Source organism: Eumetopias jubatus, unplaced genomic scaffold (assembly GCF_037043125.1).
Source record: "Eumetopias jubatus isolate StellerSeaLion01/CBP00866 unplaced genomic scaffold, mEumJub1_p1.0 scaffold_13, whole genome shotgun sequence".
Taxonomy (NCBI): Eukaryota; Metazoa; Chordata; class Mammalia; order Carnivora; family Otariidae; genus Eumetopias; species Eumetopias jubatus.
Genome location: NW_028274819.1, coordinates 25,008,718 through 25,028,689, shown reverse-complemented (window position 1 = coordinate 25,028,689; position 19,972 = coordinate 25,008,718). Strand labels below are relative to the sequence as shown.

The following is a 19,972-nucleotide window of genomic DNA, read 5'->3' as shown; positions in this document are numbered from 1 at the left end:
AGACTTCACTGGAATTATATTTTCATTAATGCCCTTGAAACAACTGTTCCTGGAATCCGCCTGGGGACTGTTCCTTGAAACAACAGCGAAAGTCCCAGGCTCTCGGGGACTCTACTGAGCTTTAGAAACAATCCCATGGCTTCTTGGTAGAGTTTCCCTTGGTAGGGGGTTGCGGCGGAGATCCCTCGGTGGAGGTTTGCGGGGGATCTCCTCTTGTGTGAGCTCTCTCGACCCGTTGCATCCTCCCAGGCTTTTCAAGTTAAGAGTTGGATTTCCTGAGATTGTTGATCTGGATGAAAGTGCAGGCGCCCCCTCCCCCCCGCCCCTCCCCAGCCGAATGAGAATCGCTGCAGGGGAGGAGGAGTAGGAGGGGTTGAAGTGGGGTGGGGTGGGGTGGGGTGGGGGCGCAGGAGAGAAACTAAAGCGATGAGCACAGGACAGGAAAAGTGGGAGGAGGAGAAGGAGGGGGAGGAGGCGGCCTTGAGAGGAGAGAGGAGGGAAACGTGTCACCAGCCGGGCTCGGGGAGCTCCGCGGCCGCGGTGTTCGTGGACCCGCGCTGGCGGACGGGAGGCTGGACGCGACCCCGCAGAGGCCGGCGCTGCGCCGGGAGGGAGGAGGGAGAGCTGGGCAGAGCGCGGCGGCAGAGCCATCCAGGTCCCTCGTCGCTCTCCGGTGAGAAAACTTTCTCGGGAAGACCGGAAACTTTGTCCTGGGCGCTCAGAGTCTCGGGCGGAGGCGAGCTGCGGGTGTGCGCAACTCGAGGTGACTCAGCCCCGGGACCCCAAGGGGGTGAGTGGGGAAGTCCCGGGGAGGGGCTGGAGTTGTCCGCTCAGCGACCGCTTAGGACTGAGCACGAAATCGCCTCTGGGCATAGACTGGCGGGGCACGGGCTGGGGGGCGGGGGGGGGGCTTGGGGAAAAAGTCACATCTGGGGGCAACCGGATGGGAACCCCAGCACGGTGCAGGATCTTCAGATCCCACGCAGCAGGAGGACGGAGGGGGCCGGACTGGCGACACCCAGGTTGCGGGGGGGGAGAAGCCGTGCGGCTTAGCGTGGGATGGGGGGATGCCGCCGACCGCGGGACCCAGGCTGTGCCAGGAGATCAAAAGGAAAGTTTGCTTGTTTGCCTCTCTCGTTCTCCCTCGGCCTGAGGCGGCAAATCTAAAGAGCTGCCCCGGCTGGGGCACGGGCGATCGGACGCCCCGAGACAGCCCATCTTTTCCTGCCGTCCCCCTTTTGCAGAGGCAGGCGTGGAGGGAGGGCAGGGAGGCCAGCCGCTTTGTCCCGCGCTCCGCTGGGCTCCGCCGACTGGGGAGGGCCGGGACGCAGCCGGCGAGACACCCGGCTGGGGCGGGCGGCTGTAGGCGCCGGCGGCACCCCCGTTCCGCGCCGACTTTCCCGCCCGCCCTCCATTTGGCGAAGCTATCCTCTGCGCGCCTACTGTGCGCACGCGGGGGGCCCCCTGCGCGCTGGGGGCGCTCCGGAGCCCCGGGCCCCCCCGCGGCCGAGACCCTCCCTTCCCGGCCCTCGGCCTCTGATCCCGAGGGCGGGCGCCCCGGGTCACATTAGGCCGTGTGCTTGCAAACTGTGCTTCAGGAATCGGCGCTGGGGTGCCTCCCTGGTAGGCAACAGGGTTTTTTCCCTGCCCCTGGCCTTGGTCACATGCCGCCGCCTCTTCCTCCGCGGTGCCGGGAGCCCGCGTTTTGTTTGTCAGCAGTAAGGCGGTGAGTATTTATAGACGCCGCTGCAGTCCTGCGGTGGGTGAGGTTTCAATTACAGCGATGCGCCCCACAAGACGGAAGGGTCCCGCGCGGCGGCTCAGAGGCACGTTTGCTCCGAGACCCGCATGTTAAAAGCTCTGGGCGGCTCTCCCGGCATCCCTGCTGGGGCGGAGTTCTGGAACCTGTTGTCCACGGGATCCGTGCAAATTCAAATGGCCCACGCGAAAGATCAAATTGGTCAAGGGCGCTAACGGTCCATTGTGCCCCTCCAAAGGGTGCTCGTTGATCAAGCCACGAATACTCTCCTTTTCTGACCTCTCTTTGGTGAGCCTGACCACCGTGTGTTGCTGTCCTGACATTTCATTGGCCTACACGCTGCAAAATGTCCCGGTGCTGAGCTCTGGTAAATTGCTCTCTGGTGCAAGGCGCTGTTCTTGACACCATGAAGCAGCAAGTGGGTCGGGGGGGGGGGCGGAATGGAGCTTGCAGAGGCTAATTTAGTCACAATTTAAATGTAAGCCCTTGCTGAGGTTCCCCGTATGATCAAGAAAGATGCGGTGGGTCCTCCTCTCTGTGGAACCTGGCTGCAATGTTGAGCTGTTCTTTTTTTTTTGTAAGATTTTATTTGATAGAACACAAGCAGGGGGAGTGGGAGAGGGAGAAGCAGGTTCTCCACTGAGCAAGAAGCCCGATGAGGGGCTCGATACCGGGACCCTGGGATCATGACCCAAGCCGAAAGCAGCCGCTTAACCACCTGAGCCACCCAGGCGCCCCTATGGTATTGAGCTGTTCTAAGGCATGTAAGGGTGCGGCCGTTCAGAACCTATTCTGTAGGCAACCAGCAGATAAAGGAAACCATGCTTGATCAGTCCACAAAATGTTTTCTGTTTTTCCAAACCCAACCATTGTCCTTTCCGTATCTTATTGATGCCTCTAACAGCCAGAACCATGAACAGGGTAAAAAAGAAAGACGTTAGAAATGAGCTAGTAGTCCAACTGGCTTATTTCTCTAAGGCTTGGTTTAGACTCCCTTGTTTCTAAATGAGGAGACCTCATTTCTTTCAGATCCGGAGGCTCCTGGATATTTATTTCAGGGGGTGAGATTTCAATAATGATTGTTATTTGAACATTATAAAAATGTTCCCTTTATTTAGAAAAGGAGGAAGGGGGGCAAACGGTTCTTGAGTTCTTATTATGTCTTAAACTTTGCCCTAAGAGACATTGATAATATTATATAATCTGCACCAAAACAGTGATGAGGTAGGTACTATTATATCCCCATCACTATAATGATGAGCCCACTGAGGCTTTGGACAAACTATTTAAGTGGTTTGTCCCAAGTCACACACATAGGGTAAAGTGCAGATGGGGCTAGGTCTGTTACTCCAGGCCTCTAGTGGGAGCTGGTACTGGGGATCTTTCCTTTCAGTTTGTTGTTCCTCAGTCGATGACTAGATCGGCTTATAGTTGAGTAACTTGGTGACTTCTTCTTTCTTATTTTTTCTCTATGTCACATAGTACCACAGAATAGCTCAATTATTGAAGGAAAAGAATCCTAATCTTGTATTTAGAAAACTGTTACTCTGGTACCTGAAAATTTCATGCTGGTAGTCCAGACCTAAATGTCAGCATCTTCAGTTTGCTCACTGACAGTGTATGTGCAAGATTTAAGCCATTTATCTGTGGAAAATGGAATTATTAGGACTTTATGGATTTCTTAATTATTTTTCTATCCTCATAACTTCCTGTGGTCATTCCTTTTGTAGAGCCCTTGTACAAGGTCAAGTATATTGAAATCTTTCTTGAATTGCAGCCTTTTTCCTTCTAATGGTTTTTGCAGAGCTAGGCCAATACAGAATTGATTTGAGAAGTAGGGTGTGAGCCCCTCTGAGAGATCCCTACTCGGTTTAATGTTCGTCATTAGAAGTTTGTTCCCTAGAGCTGCCTCTGTATGCAAATGTTAAAAGTAATGCTTCCAGACCTATCATTTGTTAAAAAGTCAGTGTGCATATCTCAATTGCTGAAGGTTGAGAATACAATATTTTGGGGATTTTGTGCTGGCTTAGGAATTTGGGAACAGAGAGAGTGATATCCTGATAAGCAGAAGGCAAGGGAAGATTCCACTTTGGAGCCAGGAAGGAGGTTGGGAGTGTAAATGATGCAAAGCGATGATGAGACATCAGAGGTGAACTTGAGTTAATGAACATTTTTCTCAGCAACTGGGGATCCAAGGTTTACTTTGAAACTTGTACAGTTAAAACAAACAAGCCAACGTATTTCTTGGGCAGCTCTTCTGAGCCAGGTGCAGCCATGGTGATGTCATTTGAGCCTCTCACCACCTGAGCAGGTGAATATTCTTTTCCTTATTTTAAGATGTAAAAACAGAAGCTAAGAGAGGTTAATTCCTTTCCTGACGGAACAGCCATTAACTTAAGCGCCTGGTGCCTTCCAGTATGTTTTGATATCTACCCTTGAAGGCCTTCCGTGAAGAATCCAGGGTGCCAAGTACTCAACAGAGTCCTGGTGGTTCACATGGAAGTTTCTGGATCAGAAGTGGGTACCCGAGCAGTGTGGGAGCTCTAAAAATGAGGGGATAGGAGGTAGGTGAGCAATGGATGAGCTGAAGGGACCGTCTGGATAATTCATGGAAGAGGGAGAGAGGCCCTGCAGATACTTTGAGTATAGAGAATTACCAGCCTTGGTCTGGCAGGGGATGGGTGTCATACTGGAAAGCAAGACCTGGCAATTGGGAAGCCACACGGGGTGCCCAGACCGGGACAGCGGGGAAGGAAGGACCCCCACCCTCCTCAGCATACCTTCTGTTGTGATGCTGCCTGGTTAGAATCCCCAGTTTATAGGCAATATAAATTAGGGAGCTCCTGAGACCTGTTTCCATTTTAACTGGACTTGGCCTTTAGTAATAGTCACCCAATCTCTCTTTAAAATATTCTTTTCTTATGCTTTGCCAGTTTATGGCCTTTGTAGATCAATCCTTGGATTTCCTTTAGAGGAGAGAGAAGGAGGGGAAAAAAAAACAGCAAAGGTTAGTGATTACCTAAATTGGATTAAGTTCTGTCTAGCAGAGTTTAAAGAAATGTTGCTTGCTCTCTAATTACCATCAACTAGGAATTTAAACGGTCTATTAAATTTAAGCTGACTTTTTTTTTAAATCCATGATAGTTCTAGTTCTAACATATTCTGGGATTTGGGAGGCTTTTTTTTTTTTAAAGATTTATTTATTTATTTATTTGAGAGAGAGAGAATGAGAGAGAGAGAGCACGAGAGGGCAGAGGGTCAGAGGGAGAAGCAGACTCCCCGCCGAGCAGGGAGCCGGATGCGGGACTCGATCCCGGGACTCCAGGATCATGACCTGAGCCGCAGGCAGTCGCTTAACCAACTGAGCCACCCAGGCGCCCTGGGAGCCTTTTTTATATTTTTTAAATGCGTAGTGGGTGTTCTCCTCCCCACCTTTTAAAAATACTACATTTCTCTAGCAGGATAATAAATCATGTTATTATATACTGGCTTCATTGCAAAGCAGAAGTTCCCAGCCAGGTACATCCGGCTCTGTCAGCCTCTAGAAAGCAAGCCGGTGAACTGAGTTCTTTGTCGGAAATTTAGGGACACCTATGGGAAGCTTTCTGGATGGAGTATGACGTGCTCCTTCACCTCTGTCGTAAAAGGATAGGCCTGTAATGAAAATCAGCCATCTTTACTCTGTGCTTCAGAGGCATCGAGGGTGTAACCACGGAGGGCATGACCCTGAGAGATAGTGCCTCACTTGCCCGGTCCTCGTCCGGGCCCTGGTGTGCTGACGGATGACCTGTGCCCAGAGAGTTTCAGAGAGTGGTAGAACTCACCAAAAATTCTCTCCTTCTTTTTTTTTTTTTTTAAGATTTTATTTATTTATCTGACAGAGAGAGAGACACAGCGAGAGAGGGAACACAAGCAGGGGGAGTGGGAGAGGGAGAAGCAGGCTTCCCGCGGAGCAGGGAGCCCGATGTGGGGCTCGATCCCAGGACCCTGGGATCATGACCTGAGCCGAAGGCAGATGCTTAACGACTGAGCCACCCAGGCGCCCCTCTCCTTTTTTTGACCGTGGCCCATGAGAAAATATGGTCAGCATTTGGAAGCATTTACCCCTTCCACTGCCCAAAGAACCCATCATGCGTGTTTGTACAATTTTTCTTGCATATAATCATATGCTACCTAAAAGCATGTATTTACCTCTCTGGGCTCTCATTCTCCTTTCCTTCTCCTCAATTTTGGGGTACAAATATATGAGTTTTGTAATGCATTCATCAGCGTCCTGGTTTCGCCTTAGCTGGTTGCCGAATGCCAGCAGCACCCCCAGTTTCTCGCTCCTCCTTCCCTGTTACCGGACTTTCTCTGGCTTGGCTGGTTCTTTCTGACCCGGGCTGAGTTCTGTGTTTTGTTGAAGGCATCTGTGACAACAGTTAGGTTTTTAGGTTTTTAGCAAATACTTGGATTAAGAGACCACTTTGGGCTCCCTCGTTCAGGAACTAGAGTATATGTCCGCTTGAGCTGAGCCTGGTAGGGTACCTGAAAGGAACGTTTGTTTTGTCTTCCTCCCAAGGACTGGGGGCAGGAATCCAGCCCGGGCTGTGGGGGGTGTGTGTGTGTGTGTGCGTGTGCGCGCACGCGTGTGTGTGTGTGTGTGTGTGTGTGTATTACAAGGACTGGGGGCAGGAATCCAGCCCGGGCTGTGGGGTGTGTGTGTGTGTGTGTGTGTGTGTGTGCGTGTGCGCGCACGCGTGTGTGTGTGTGTGTGTGTGTGTATTACAAGGACTGGGGGCAGGAATCCAGCCCGGGCTGTGGGGTGTGTGTGTGTGTGTGTGTGTGTGTGTGTGTGTGTGTGTGTATTACAAGGACTGGGGGCAGGAATCCAGCCCGGGCTGTGGGGTATGTGTGTGTGTATGTGTGTGTGTGCGCGCACGTGCACGCGTGTGCGTGCGTGTGTGTGTGTGTGTGTGTGTGTGTATTACAAGGACTGGGGGCAGGAATCCAGCCCGGGCTGTGGGGTGTGTGTGTGTGTGTGTGTGCGTGTGCGCGCACGCGTGTGCGTGTGTGTGTGTGTGTGTGTATTATTACAAGGACTGGGGGCAGGAATCCAGCCTGAGCTGTGGTGTGTGTGTGTGTGTGTATGTGTGTGTGTGTGTGTGTGGGGTGTGTGTGTGTATTATTCTGAACTGAGCTGCCTCAGACCCTGTTACAACCTGCTCGTGACCTCAGCTGCATAAATCCTCAGTGGAAACCCATCAACGCTTGCTGTCTCATTCCACATGCTCCTTTGGAACTAGTTCACTGTCGTTCCCCAGATGTCTTCGGGGGACACCACGTCAACTGGCGCCGTCATTTCAGGGAATTCTGCTGCAGTGTGCCAGCTGCCGGATCCCCCACTGTGGAGCTGTGACCCCTTTCACTGTAAAGTATCTGGAGGCCAAATTGGGGGGGCAAACAAAGTAATCCTTTGCAGTGTTCTGAGAAAAGTTTTAAAAAATTCTTGACCAACAGGACAATCGATTACTTTCAAGACACCCCGAAAGGTGTTGGTATCAGCTTTGCAGAGAGGGGAGCTGTTGAAAGAGTCCCTGCGCTGGTCCTAACAGGCATCTTGGAGACAACACGGGTCAGGGAATTGAGATCTGGAATCTGATCTCAGCTCTGCCACAGGCGAGCTGTATGACCGTGGGCAAGTTGCTCCGTTGCTTGGGGCCTCAGTTTTCCTAACTACAAAATAATAGGATTGGTCCACCACTGTTTAAAATATAAAAATTAGGAGACTTGATATCTAGACTTCAGGTTTCCAGCTTTAAAGGAAAAAAAAAAAGCAATAACAAAAAGACTGGATTCTTTAACACCATGGTGTTCCCTGCCTTGGCCCCGATGAGAATCGAGTTTGCCATCCCGGCTTCAGGCCTTCTTGTCTTTGTCTTTAATCACGATCAAATTCTTCTTCTCTCTCTCTCTTCTTGTTTTTTTGCTACTGGTAAGACTACATTTGGCTCATCTTTGTGTTCAGGTTAGTAGATGCTCACGAAATATTTGTTGAAATGTGATTTTTTCAAACTTTTCTTGTCCATCACAAATGAAAAAAGGATACTGAAGCTTCTGAAAGGCTTACCTATGAAAGCTTGTTTCCTTCCCCGCATTTCCTTTCTAGGCTCCAGCGTCCATGTTCTTTAGAGTAACTGGCAAGAAAATGGAGAACCTGTATTTTTCACTTGGTCTCTTAATAGCTTTGCCTTTTTTTTTTTTTTTAAGATTTTTAATTTATTTGTCAGAGAGAAAGAGCACAAGCAGGGGGAGCAGCAGAAGCAGAGGGAGAAGCAGACTCCCCGCTGAGCAAGGAGCCTGATGCGGGACTCAATCCCAGGACCCTGGGATCATGATCTAAGCTTAACTGACTGAGCCACCCAGGTGTTCCTTAATAGTTTTGCCTTCTTAACTAGAGAAGGTGATTTACCCTTCCGCCTCAATCTTGCTTCCACTGCCCGTCTTCAATTATAGTTGTCAACGTGCATTCATAACATGACTTCTGAATGTTTCTGGCGAGACCCTGAGCCCCATGGAAGCAGGGAGTTTATTCTTCCTTACCCTCTATGCTTCCTCTTCTCAGATCCTGGCACATGCTGGACCTCTTAACATTTGGTTGTTGAATGAACTTGAAGTGACCCCATGACCTCTGTGAAGTGATGAGATCCCAGGAGCCTCTTTAGTTTCCTGAGTCTCTATTCAGTGCTCCCTACACTTGGCTACAGGACACGGAGAGAAGTTTCCTTTCCCTTGATTCCATTTTCTCATGAAAAAGCATGTCACCCTGTTCTTGCAGTGGGAGCGTGAAGCTCATTTTTAACAAATAGCACAAGTTAATCTGGAGCACATTTCCCCACACTGAAAATTCTTACTGCCTGCCAGACAGTAGCTTTGGACCGCTGTGTCACCCACCAGGGTTTTAGATGGTACATGTCAGGAGTGTAATTGCTCACGTAATGGTCAGCCTCAGTGACCACTTCTGTCTAGACGTTCCGGTTTATCATCTTGTAGGCCCCGCAGAATCACTCTGGATGGCATTTATGGGCCACACCCTCACAATTTGCACTCCAAGCAACTCGATCCTTCAAGTGGGGCTCACAGATGAGTAAATAAGATGTGTGGTTATTCCCCACAGTTTTGCTTGACTTGTACTAAAGGAGGGGATTTTTTTCTGGTGATTATACAGTGGTTGGCAGGCCAGGGTGAGGGCGATGGTCTGATGAAATAATGACTGCTAGCTGGATCCGAATCGTCAGTGCTTTGAGTCCTCTGGGCATTGAGAAAGCCTGGCTAAGCGGAGATAAGCACTTGAGCTTGCATCCTGTTTGCGCTAATATTTACTGTTGCCTAAATTCACATTCTCGAGACTCTTCTGTCTGCTTCGGTTTCCAGTGGAGCGCTGAGAAAATTCTCTCATTCTTCCTGCGGAGCCTTCTCCATAGTCCGAACTTGACCCTTCACATTTTCCTGTCTGTGGCAGTGTCTATCCCTCGGCTGGCATTTGTCTCTGAAGAGTTGCGAAGTTTGGTCCTTAATCAAAACAAAGGCGTGGCTCTGCAGCAGGCATCTCTCCTGGGCCCCATCTGTAGGCTCCACACACCTGCACACAGACCCAGGATTCCCGGTCCACACGGCCACGGTCCACGTTTCCGTGGACAGTCATACTTAGGTGCATGGATCCCAGTTCGGTCATCCGGGGAGAATTTTTCTGGTCCCACAGTAACAGGAAGGTTGCTCTGCCAGTGGCCTGGAAGTCCACGCGTCATTCCATCATTCAGAGATGTTTACCTCGTACGTGCCCAGCACCGTGCTCACAGCAGGACACGACAGGGGACGAGACAGGTCAGGTCTCAGACTTTGAGGAACTTACATGCCATTGGGGCTTGTCAGTGAACAAGTAAACAAACGTGATGACCTCACAAGCTGGATTCCTCCCGTCACTGTATTCTAGACAAGATCAGGCAAGACAACCCGTACTAGAGTATATTCTAGTTCCTTCCTGTGAGAGAGTGTGCTTGCTGCCCAGGCCAGGCAAGAAGCTGTCGATGGTGTGCATGAAGGGAAGCCACGGGTGGTGGTCACCTCTCGCCTCTGCATGTGGCAGACATGAGTGTTGCTTAAACCATAGCGGTTAGGAGCTCAGGCCCTGGAATCAGGTAGGATCTGTTGCTCAGGTCCCTCTTAACTAATCTTCTGGCTTTGGATAAGTTAATCCCCGTCCGTCAGTTTCTTCATCGGCAACATGGGAAGATTAAACCTGCCTTGTTAGTTTCGAGTGGAGATGACCTGAGATGCTAGATGCAAACAGAGGCGTGGCACCATCCTGATTATCTTGGCCGGCCCCTGATGGAAGCTAGTGTATCCTTTTCAGTGATAAATAGGGTAAAATAGTCATGGTAGGGGATTTGCAGAATGGTCTTGGCACTCTTGAATACCCACTTCTGGCTTGGTTTCCATCTAGTGGGCTGGGGTGGGGTGTGTATGGGTCAGATCTAGTTTCCTGGGTCGGTTTGGTGTGTCCTGTTTGCTGTGGGTTTCTTTTCGAGATCCCCCACATGCTGCTGGCTTTCCCATTGGAAGAGTGTGCGTGCGTGGGTCTGTAATACAAAGGGGAGCTCGCGGTTCCAGTGCAGAATCAGTGATGGGGTAGGACCGAGATAAGATAACGGATAGTTAAGAGGCTGGTCAGCTAGATGATGTGGTAGGTGGCGGCTAGTTCTGGGTTTGTGCCATGTTGGGAGTCGTCTGCTGCCTCCTCTCTCAGAGGTGCTCAGGTCTGTAGGGCAGTCAGGGTAGGGGCTGAACGGAGAGCTGGCGATGCTGAGGGGCTCATGGCCACCAGCTAGGCAGGACTCTTCATCAACTGATAAGCCAACAGACCTCAGGAAGGGGAGTGACTTGCCCAAGCCCACAGTGGCTGGTTTGTGGGGGCTTACGTCACACTTGATGGAGGCCCCAGGGAACAGTGAGAGAGTGAGAGAAGGTTGGTGATCCTAGCTGTGATGGGATAAAAGAAAGGTCCCAAACTTCTACGTTAGGCTTCTAAAGTGCGAGTCAGCTTGGTGAATTCGTGGCCAACGCTTATAAATTGCATGATTTCGCATTTGAAAAAACCTGGATTTTTGGCATCTCTTGGAAAATTCGGATCTGGCAAAACTGAGCTTGTGTTCTGAGGTGGCAAAAACCAGATTGGATTAAGGAGTGACTGCCTTCTATAGCCCGGGCAGGTCCTGCCTGCTCTTTGTGAGGTTCCACAAAGTATGGCAAGTATTCGACGTGTGGTGCAAAAAGGGAAAGAAATTGGTCTTCCTTTCGTTTTCTTTTTTTCCCCCAGGGTTTGTTTTTCTGACCTGTGTGCCCCTGTACAAGGCAGCTCCTCTTGTAGAATAAGTGCTGAAGAAATAAGTTTGTGTCGAATGAATGAATGGATGAACTATAATTGATCACTTGTTTGGGATCAGAAGCCAAGTTCGAAACCTCACTTCTTCCAAGCAGCTGAGTGACTTTGAACAAATCAATAACCTTTATGTTTTTTGTCTTTCTTTTGTGGGGGTGAGGGAGGCCTCACTGTTGTTTTTACTTACTTATTTGAATGTCGTACATTTTCATGTTTCAAGATTCAAAGGTGCAAACAAGTTTGCAGAGAAAAGTCTTCCCTACTGTGTCCCTGTCACTCAGCCCTTTTCCTTGGGGGAAACAGGTGTTCTCAATTTCTGGTTTGTCCTTCCAGAGGTACTTTATGCAGTGCAACGGAACATGTACATGCTCTTTTCATCTTCTTTTACTTAGATGGTAGCATAATACACACATGATTCCACGTTTACCACACTTTCATTTGGATGGGAGGGCGCGCCGGTCAGTACCTAAGAGTTTTCCCGTTCATTCTTGGAGCTGCATAGGATTCTAGCATGTGGGACACCCAAGTTTCCATAGCCAGTCCTCTGTTGCTGGGCATCTAGGTTATTTCCAATCAGCTGCTGTCGTAAAGAAGGCGGTGGTAAAAACCCTGGTTATGTAAGTCCCTTGACATGCCTAGTGTAGAATTTCTGGAAGTAGAATTGCTAGGTCAGAGAGCACAGCCCTTGTCCGTGCGGCAGAACTTGTCAAATTTCTGTTCCTAGCAGCTGCCCCACACTGCTCTCCTTCCAGTGATGTGTGAGAGTACCTGCCGCCCCAAACCCTGGTCATAGGTGATCTCTTGGAACCTGCGACGGTTTTGTGAAGAACACAGTGAGTTATGAAAATATTGACACGAGCTGTAATTTGGGGGGCCCCTTGGATGGGCCAAAGCTAAGATCTCGGTTATCTCATGGAGATGCATATGCCACTCTTTAGAAGCTGAGGAAGCTTTGTTTTTTTTTTTTTAAGATTTTATTCATTTATATATGAGAGAGAGTGAGCACACAAGCTGGGGGGAGGGGCAGAGGGAGAGGGAGAAGCAGGTGGAGCCTGATGCGGGGCTCAATCCCAGGACCCTGGGATCATGACTTGAGCCGAAGGCGGATTCTTAACTGACTGAGCCAGCCCGGCGCCCCTGAAGATGAGGAAACTTTGAGTCGTTTACTCGGGTCACCCAGCTAATCAATTGTAGAGGTTGGATTCGAATCCAGATTTCTTAGATTTCAATACCAGGTTATTTCATGTGGTAAAGCCCTGTGTAATTTGGGGTGCTGGTATTCTCAGCTGACAGGTATGCACAGTTCCCTTGTCTCCTGGAAGTAGTGCTTCTCACGTGGCTGGTTCATTTGCTCCTTCCTCAAGTGCCTACAGAATTCCTGCACTGTACTAAGCACCTGGGAACAAGATAGACATAGTCCTTGCCTTTACGGACCTCACAAAAACAATAATTCCGTAGGCATTTTTTGGGTGACAGGACAACAAAGGGGTAAGGAGAGTGTTCTATGGGGTCATGTGACCTAATCAGGAGTGAGGGGGAAAGAGAGGTCTCTGAGCAAGTGAAAGACGGGTGATAAAGGGTCTGTGGGTTTGAACCTGGAGAAGTGGATGGGAATATTTCACATAGAGGACATAGTATATGCGAAGGTCCTGAGGCAGGGAAGAACAGGTAGTGTGGGAGGAAATGAAGGAAGACCAATGAGCTGGGGTACAGGGTGGTAAGAAGGAGGTGAGGGTATGAGGATGGGGTTTGGGGATTTATTCTGAGAGCTGTGGGAAGTCTTTGACGGCATGGAAGCAACAAAGTGACATGGGCACCAAGGGCCCCGGGCTGTGGGGTTCTTGTCATAAGCTCTATGACCTTAGACAGTTAAACATTGGGCACATCCGTTTCCTCCTCTGTAAGGTGGGGATGGTAACAGCACATGGAGGCTTTCAAACATTTTGACTGACCTACAGTGTGAAATAGGCAATTCGTTTAGACTCCGTGTACACGAGCGCACGTGTAACATACACGCATCCCCAAGATGTGATGCACTCTGATACTTCTTGTCCGAATCTATTAAAGGTTTTGGCCAAGACCCCCTAAGTTCATTTTGGAAATACTGAGAGACTATGTCAAGTGCGTGTGTCACGGCGGGCCCTCGGTAAGTGGCGCTGTCACTCTCCTCACGGGCGTTATCATCAAGATGACTCTGGTTGCTACCCGAGCAGACGGGTCAAATCCCGACGGTGTTGAAGGACACTGGCCCTTCGTCTCTGTGTTCAGGTCCCAGGGAAGGAGCTGCACTGGGGGCCTCCTGACTGCAGGAGCTCCTGAGGGGGATGTGTAAATTGGGCCGTCTCTATGGTCTCTCCGGTTTCCCTGGGAACTGGCCTCTCCTCGTTTTCTGGACGGTCACACCCGACTGTGTTTTCTCAGTTTTCTTTGACTTCTTTGTTATTTACCCTCAGAATGGCTTTTTCCTGGAAGCCTCAGAGTCATTATAAGCCACTCACTTCTTTATTTTAAGTTGTGCCGTGGTTCTACTTCCCCTTTCGGAGTTCAGGGTTGGAGCCTGAGTGGAATTGATTTGCATTTCCCACTAAGTGCACTACCTTCTTCAGCCCGCTGGACCGGCCTGCAGGCCTGTGCCCCCCTTCCCGGGCGCTGGCCCTGGCCGCTGGGAGGAGAACGCGAGACGCCACGTTTTTTTTCCTCCAAGAAACCGACCTTGGATCCTGTTGTGTAGAGGTTTTCAAAGAAATCCCTGTGCAGTGAGCTAGGGGAGCAAGGCTGGGGAGGATACCCAGTAACCCTGGCACCACCACAGCCCTTCATGTGTCCAGGATCCCAGCTTTCCAGATAACTTAAGCACCCACAATTTAACTATTTAAATCATTTTAGAAGCACATGTCTCTAAATGTTAACTGCATTGCTCCTTCACAGGAGAACATCTACCAAAACACTGGTTTCTTTAACTCTGAGACATTGGGCAAGGAACTTTTCATGGTGATGATGATGGTGGTGGTGGTGGCTGAATTGTGTGCCCCCCAGCTTCATATGTTCAGAACCTAGCTCCCGGTATCTTTGAATGTGACTGCATTTGGAGGTTGGGCCTTTAAAGACGTGATGAGGGGCACCTGGGTGGCTCAGTCGGTTAAGCGTCTGCCTTCAGCTCAGGTCATGGTCCTGGGGTCCTGGAATCGAGTCCTGCATCCGGCTCCCTGCTCAGCGGGGAGCCTGCTTCTTCCTCTCCCTCTGCCATTCCACGCCCCCCCCACTCGCTTGTGCTCTCTGGCTCTCTCTATCTCTCTGTCAAATAAATAAAATCTTAAAAAATAGAAAAATAAAAATAACGAGGTAATAAAGTGAACCTGTTTGGTGGGCGCTAATCCAGTCTGATTGGTGTCCTTATACAAAGAGGAAATTTGGACACACAGAGAGAGATGAACGTACATAGAGGGAGGGCCATGTGAGGACACAGTGGAAGGTGGTGATCTATAAGCCAAGGAGAGGGGTCTCAGGAGAAACCAGCCCTGACAACACCTTGATCTTGAGCTTCGAGCTTCCAGAACTATGAGGAAATTTGTTTCTGTTGTTTATGTCATGCAGTCTGTGGTCTTTGGTTACGACAGCCTGAGCAGGCTAACCCAGTGGGTGGTGGTGGTAATAAAAATAAGCCATAGGTAGCATTTATCAAGCACTTACTGTATACTGGGACTATTTTAAGCCTTCCCTGAGTCATCTCTTTCACTCCTCATATTGTCATAAGCAGGCCAAGTCACCTGCCAGGTCACACGGTAAGTGATGGCACTCAGCCTGGCTCTTGGCACCTTTGCTCAGAACCTTCACTGCACCTGTGTCTAGCCCCTAATGTTCCCGGATGCCTGCCAGGCACTTCACAGATCATCTTTCTCATCGCCACAGCTCTCCAAAGTAACTCTTCTTGTTCCCCCTTCTTTCCGATGTAGAGAGTGTAGCCAGAGTGGTCCAAGGCCACACCATGAGTATATTCATTTCTCGTGGCTGCAATAAGAAATTACCACAATCTCGGTGGCTTAAAACAGCGTCCACACGTTCTGTCGTAGTTCTGGAGGGCAGAAGTCCAGAAGCAAGATGTCGCCGGGCCGGGCCTCCTCCAGAGGCGCATTGGGAGAGTCTATGCCTTTCCCCTTTCAGCTGCTGCTCGTGCTGCTGTCATCTTCATGTTCGTGTTATAAGGATACATGTGATGGTATTTATGGCCCACCTGGAAAATCCAGGATGAGCTCTTCCTCTCTCAAGATCCTTAACGGAATCACATCATTTGCCATCTAACGTAATATTCACAGCTTCTGGGGACTAAGAAGTGAGTGTATCTCTGGGGCAGCAGGTTTTCTGCCTGTCACCGTCAGTGAGCAGCAGAATGCGCCTTGATGCCAGGGCTTGCTTGATTCCAGAGCCATCGTGGTCACTCATCCTTGGGAGCTATGGCCATGAGACCTCCCAAATCCCTTTCTGCCATGCCATTTCTGGCTATTGTGGCGCTGGGTGTTCGAGGCACAGAGTCCCCAAGACTGGCGGATATGCTCATTCTTTGCAGGAACAAAAAACTGGAAACTCCGAGAATACCCATCCACTGGGGACTGGTTACATCAAGTATGGCATCCCCTAAACGGAAGAGACCTTTAAAAATAGTAAAGTAGATCAGTATACGGGGATATGGGAAGAAAGCCATGATGTCTTAAGAGGAAAGGAAAGATTACCCATTTTTATTCAAATGTTGTGTGGACACATGTGTATGGCATTAAACATTACACTAAAGTAAAATTCACTTCCTCAGCCACATTAGCCACGTTGGAAGTGCTCACTGGCCACATGGCTAGCAGCTACCACCTTGGACAGCACAGATCTAGAACATTTCCGTTCTCTCAGCAAGTTCTGGGCAGAAAGCTTCTCGACACTAAGTGTCCATAGTGAGGCCTTTTTCACTTTGTATGTTATAGATTTATGTGCACGTTTACCTTTTTTTATGATAAACAAGTAGGTGTGCTATTATCAGAAAAATAGGAACACGGGGTTTCTAAGCTAATGTCCTCTTTCTTAAGCAGGTGGAAGTTTATCATTGTTTACGATATATTTGTGTGTGTATAAACTCCTTTCTACATACGTTGCATAATGAAAATATTTTAACATATATAAGGGAAGAATTTCCTGGCAGTGCAGGCTTGAGGTTGGAAGACTCGGGGCCAGATCTAGGTTCCCTGCCCTAACTGCCTCCCAGCTATGGCCAAATCACATAGCCTCAGTTTCCTGACCTGACAGGATCCCTACTCGACGTAGCTTGCAAGGTTAGGGTAAGATTTATGAGTGTGGTGATGTGTGGAAACACTCTGAAACTGAGGGATGGCCACACAGAGGTGAAGGGTCAGGAAATAAGTGTGTTGCCCGAGGTGTGAGGGGGCAAGGCCTCAGCAATCTGTGACCGCCATGGCAGCTTGGAGACCTTGCATCCTTCTGAGCGGAGTGTTTTCCAGATGTCAGTAAGGTTGCCAGAGACGGGGAAGTGTTCCTTTGTTTCCACTGCTGTCATTACTTGGAGATTTAGAAATGACAAGCTATCTTATTTATTTAACAAGCAATTATCTAGCTGTTTGCTGTTTGCCATGGCCTCTCCTCTCTGAGTGCTTTACAAATATGTACTCATTTTATCCCCCTACAATTCTGAGGTAGTCACCCTTAGCATGCTCATTTCACGCAGAAGGATGTCAAGGCTCAGAGAGGTCAAGTAACTTACACAAGGTCACACAGCTGGTGAGGAATGGGGTGTCTAACTAAGGCAGCCCACACTTTCTCCTTTCTTCCCTTCTCATGGCTCCTCTTGCCCCTGTCAGATGTGGTCGTAGAGTTCCTTATGTCCGTTTATCTGTCTCAGGGGCATGACATTTAAACTTGGATATGAAATCTCAGGAGTGTGTGTTCTTGACTGACTTGGTCGCTTCTGGTTCCTGGCTGAGTTTGGTAGCATGACAAAGTGGGGATAGGCTATAGAGTTAGGTCAGTCTGGACTCCAGTCAATAATCTGCCACCTGGCTTTGTGACTTCCAGCAGATTACTTTGGTCTTGAAGTGGGGTTTTGTGAGGGTCATAAGTTCACCTGCTGTGACAGGCAGGGCGTGGGCGCCTCATGAGTTCCCATCCTTCCTTCATCTGTGTCTTGGTCATTGAGTTTAGGCTTGAGGATATGGAGACAGAGACGAGGAAGTGCCGGTGCCTCTCTTTAAGGAGGTTATAGAATGGCCTAGGTGGGGCCTGAGGAACTTTCTAGATTGGGAGTCGGGGAACCTGAGTTCTAGCCAGTGCCCGCTCTCCCACCTCAGAGACACTGGACAAGCTGCTCTGCTCCTCTGGGCTTCACTTTGGTCATCTGTACACAGGGGCCACATCGGTCTTGTCGTTTTCTCATTTGTCGTGGTTAGGTCAGGACCAGCCTGTGCCTGAGGGGCCAGTGTGGTGCAAGCAGGTGGATATGGGGGGCGCCCGCTTTTCCCTTCAGGCTGCTCCTGTCCACGCTGCCAGGGCCCCCTCTCCGCAGTGCTCTGGGGAAGCCTCCTGACTCCCTCCGGAAGCAGGAATGATGGAAACAAAGGCCGTTTCCGATGGTCTGCAGCTGGTCGGGGTCTGAGGGTGGCAGGTCTTGCAGGTGAGAATGGGTTTGGAGGCAGCTGCTTGTTGTGTGTCACCGTGCAGCCAGTGACAAGGTTGTGGGGGCTTTGCTCATCGTTCTTTGGGCTGAAAATTACCCTTGTTTAAAAGGGGCCGCGGGTGGATGGGGCTGCCCACCTATGTGCCTTGCTGGTCACGCACACGGCCTGGAGTGCGAGGCCTGGGGGCTGCTGACTGAGCAGTGGGGGAAGACGGGAGCCAGCCCCGTGGTCCTCCGTGTCGCACAGCCTCCTGGAGAAGTGGCGGTTTCAGCAGGAAGCCGGGAAGTAAACACCTGGACGACCCATTCAGCTCACCTTTCTGCTTCCCTGTTCAAGTGCCCCTGAGTGGGAGGCAGCTCCATCACCTCAAGTCTCAGGTCCTCGTAAAAGGAGTTAATATCCTGTAATTGCACAGACGTATTGCCCTTAGCAGGCCCATTTAAAGAAGGGCAGCGAAATGGATCCTCTTTTAATAGTGTGACCTTTCCGGGCAAGTGAAATCCCAAAGCCAGCCCGTGGAAGGATTTTGAAGGGGCTCTGTGGTTTTATTTCTTCGTTGCCTTGTCAGATGATTTGCAAAGATCTTGCCAAATTCCAGGGGCACTTGTGTAGTCATTGAGACTTGGAAGTGGAGCAGGCCTATTTTGATTTCTGTGGTACGTATTGATAAATTTTAGTCACCGTGGGGTCATTCTGAGAAGCAGGTGGAGGTGCAGAAGACTACAGGGAAATGGTACACAAGTCGGCTTTTCTTTAAAAATGTAAGACATAGTACCAGTCGTTTCTTTTTTGCAAGTTCATTGTCAGCGTGCCCGCAGTCTGCAGACAATGTCTGGCACGTCTCAAGCCCTCTCGATGGATTGCCTGGATGCCCGTCACCAAGCCCCACTCCTTTGCCCATAGAAGCCATGTCGGGTCCCTCTCCTGCTCCCCCTGCTTGTGCTCTTTCTCTCTCTCTCTCTCTCTCTCCCTCAAATAAATAAATCTTAAGAAAATAAAAGAGGGAGTCCAAGACTGAAATGACAGGAGCAGAGGTGCTGCGGAAAGCGAGCTTCGGGTGTGCCGTTCTGCTGGGCACATCACATGATCTTGTATACCCTCTCTTCAGTCCTGTGCGGTTGGCACTGCTAATAACCTTGGACTCTTGGACTCCATGTGCCCCAGATCATGCAGCTGGGGAGGGACCTGGTTAAGCCTCGAACCCGGGTTCACTCCAGAGCCATTGTCATTAACTGCAAAGCCATAAAGTCCTGGGAGCTGCTCAGGGGACAGTATCCTTGAACCCAGCCCTGCAAGGTAAGTTAGATTTAGATAAGCAGAGAGGAAAAGGAAGGGAATTCTGGGCAAGGGAAGCAGTAAAAATAGTCAGAAGCTAGGGAGAGGGACGAAGCATGGCGTGGAACCACACCTACTGGTTGTAAGCTCCACAGGGCAGTGACCATGTTGTCCAGAGCCACCACTGTATCCCCAGTACCTGGGTGAGTGATGGGTACATAGTGTGCAGTCAATAAATATTTCTTGAAAATAGAACCACCCTATGATCCAGCAATCGCCCTACTGAATATTTACTCCCAAAATACAAAAACGCTAATTCAGAGGGGTACATGCACCCCTATGTTTATATTTATAGCAGCATTATCTACAAGAGCCAAATTATGGAAGCAGCCCAAGTGTCCCATCGACTGATGAATGGATAAAGAAGATGTGGTATCTAAAGACAAGGGAATATTACTCAGCCATCAAAAAGAACGAAATCTTGCCATTTGCAATGACATGGATAGAGCTAGAGTGTATTATGCTAAGTGAGATAAGTCAATCAGAGAAAGACAAATAATATGATTTCACTCGTATGTGGAACTTAAGAAACAAAACAAATGAGCAAAGGAAAAATAAAAGAGAGGGAGGCAAACCAAGAAACAGACTCTTAAGTATAGAGAACAAACTGATGGTGACCAGAGGGGAGGTGGGGGGATGGGGGAAACAGATACTGGGGATTAGGTAGTGCACTTGTCATGAAGAGCCCTGGATGATGTGTGGAAGTGTTGAATCACTATATTGTACACCTGAAACTAACACCGTATGCTAACTATACTGGAATTAAAAATTTATTAAAAAAAAACAAAAAAT

At 49.5% G+C, this 19,972-nt stretch overlaps 1 protein-coding gene across 6 annotated transcripts in view; it reads left to right on the top strand.

Moving 5' to 3' along the window:
• The first annotated feature begins 492 nt into the window (after positions 1 to 492).
• Positions 493 to 19,972, top strand: part of PRR5L (proline rich 5 like) — a 76,028-nt gene continuing 56,548 nt past the window's right edge. The window contains exons 1-2 of one of the 6 annotated variants that reach the window (XM_028111373.2): positions 952 to 1,022; positions 18,954 to 19,141. The gene's annotated coding sequence lies outside the window, so the exon portion shown is untranslated. Of the gene's footprint in view, positions 674 to 696; positions 791 to 951; positions 1,023 to 1,535; positions 1,727 to 9,336; positions 9,937 to 18,953; positions 19,142 to 19,972 lie in introns of those variants that run through there. The other 5 variants (XM_028111372.2, XM_028111376.2, XM_028111374.2 and 2 more) reach the window with 5 other exon arrangements.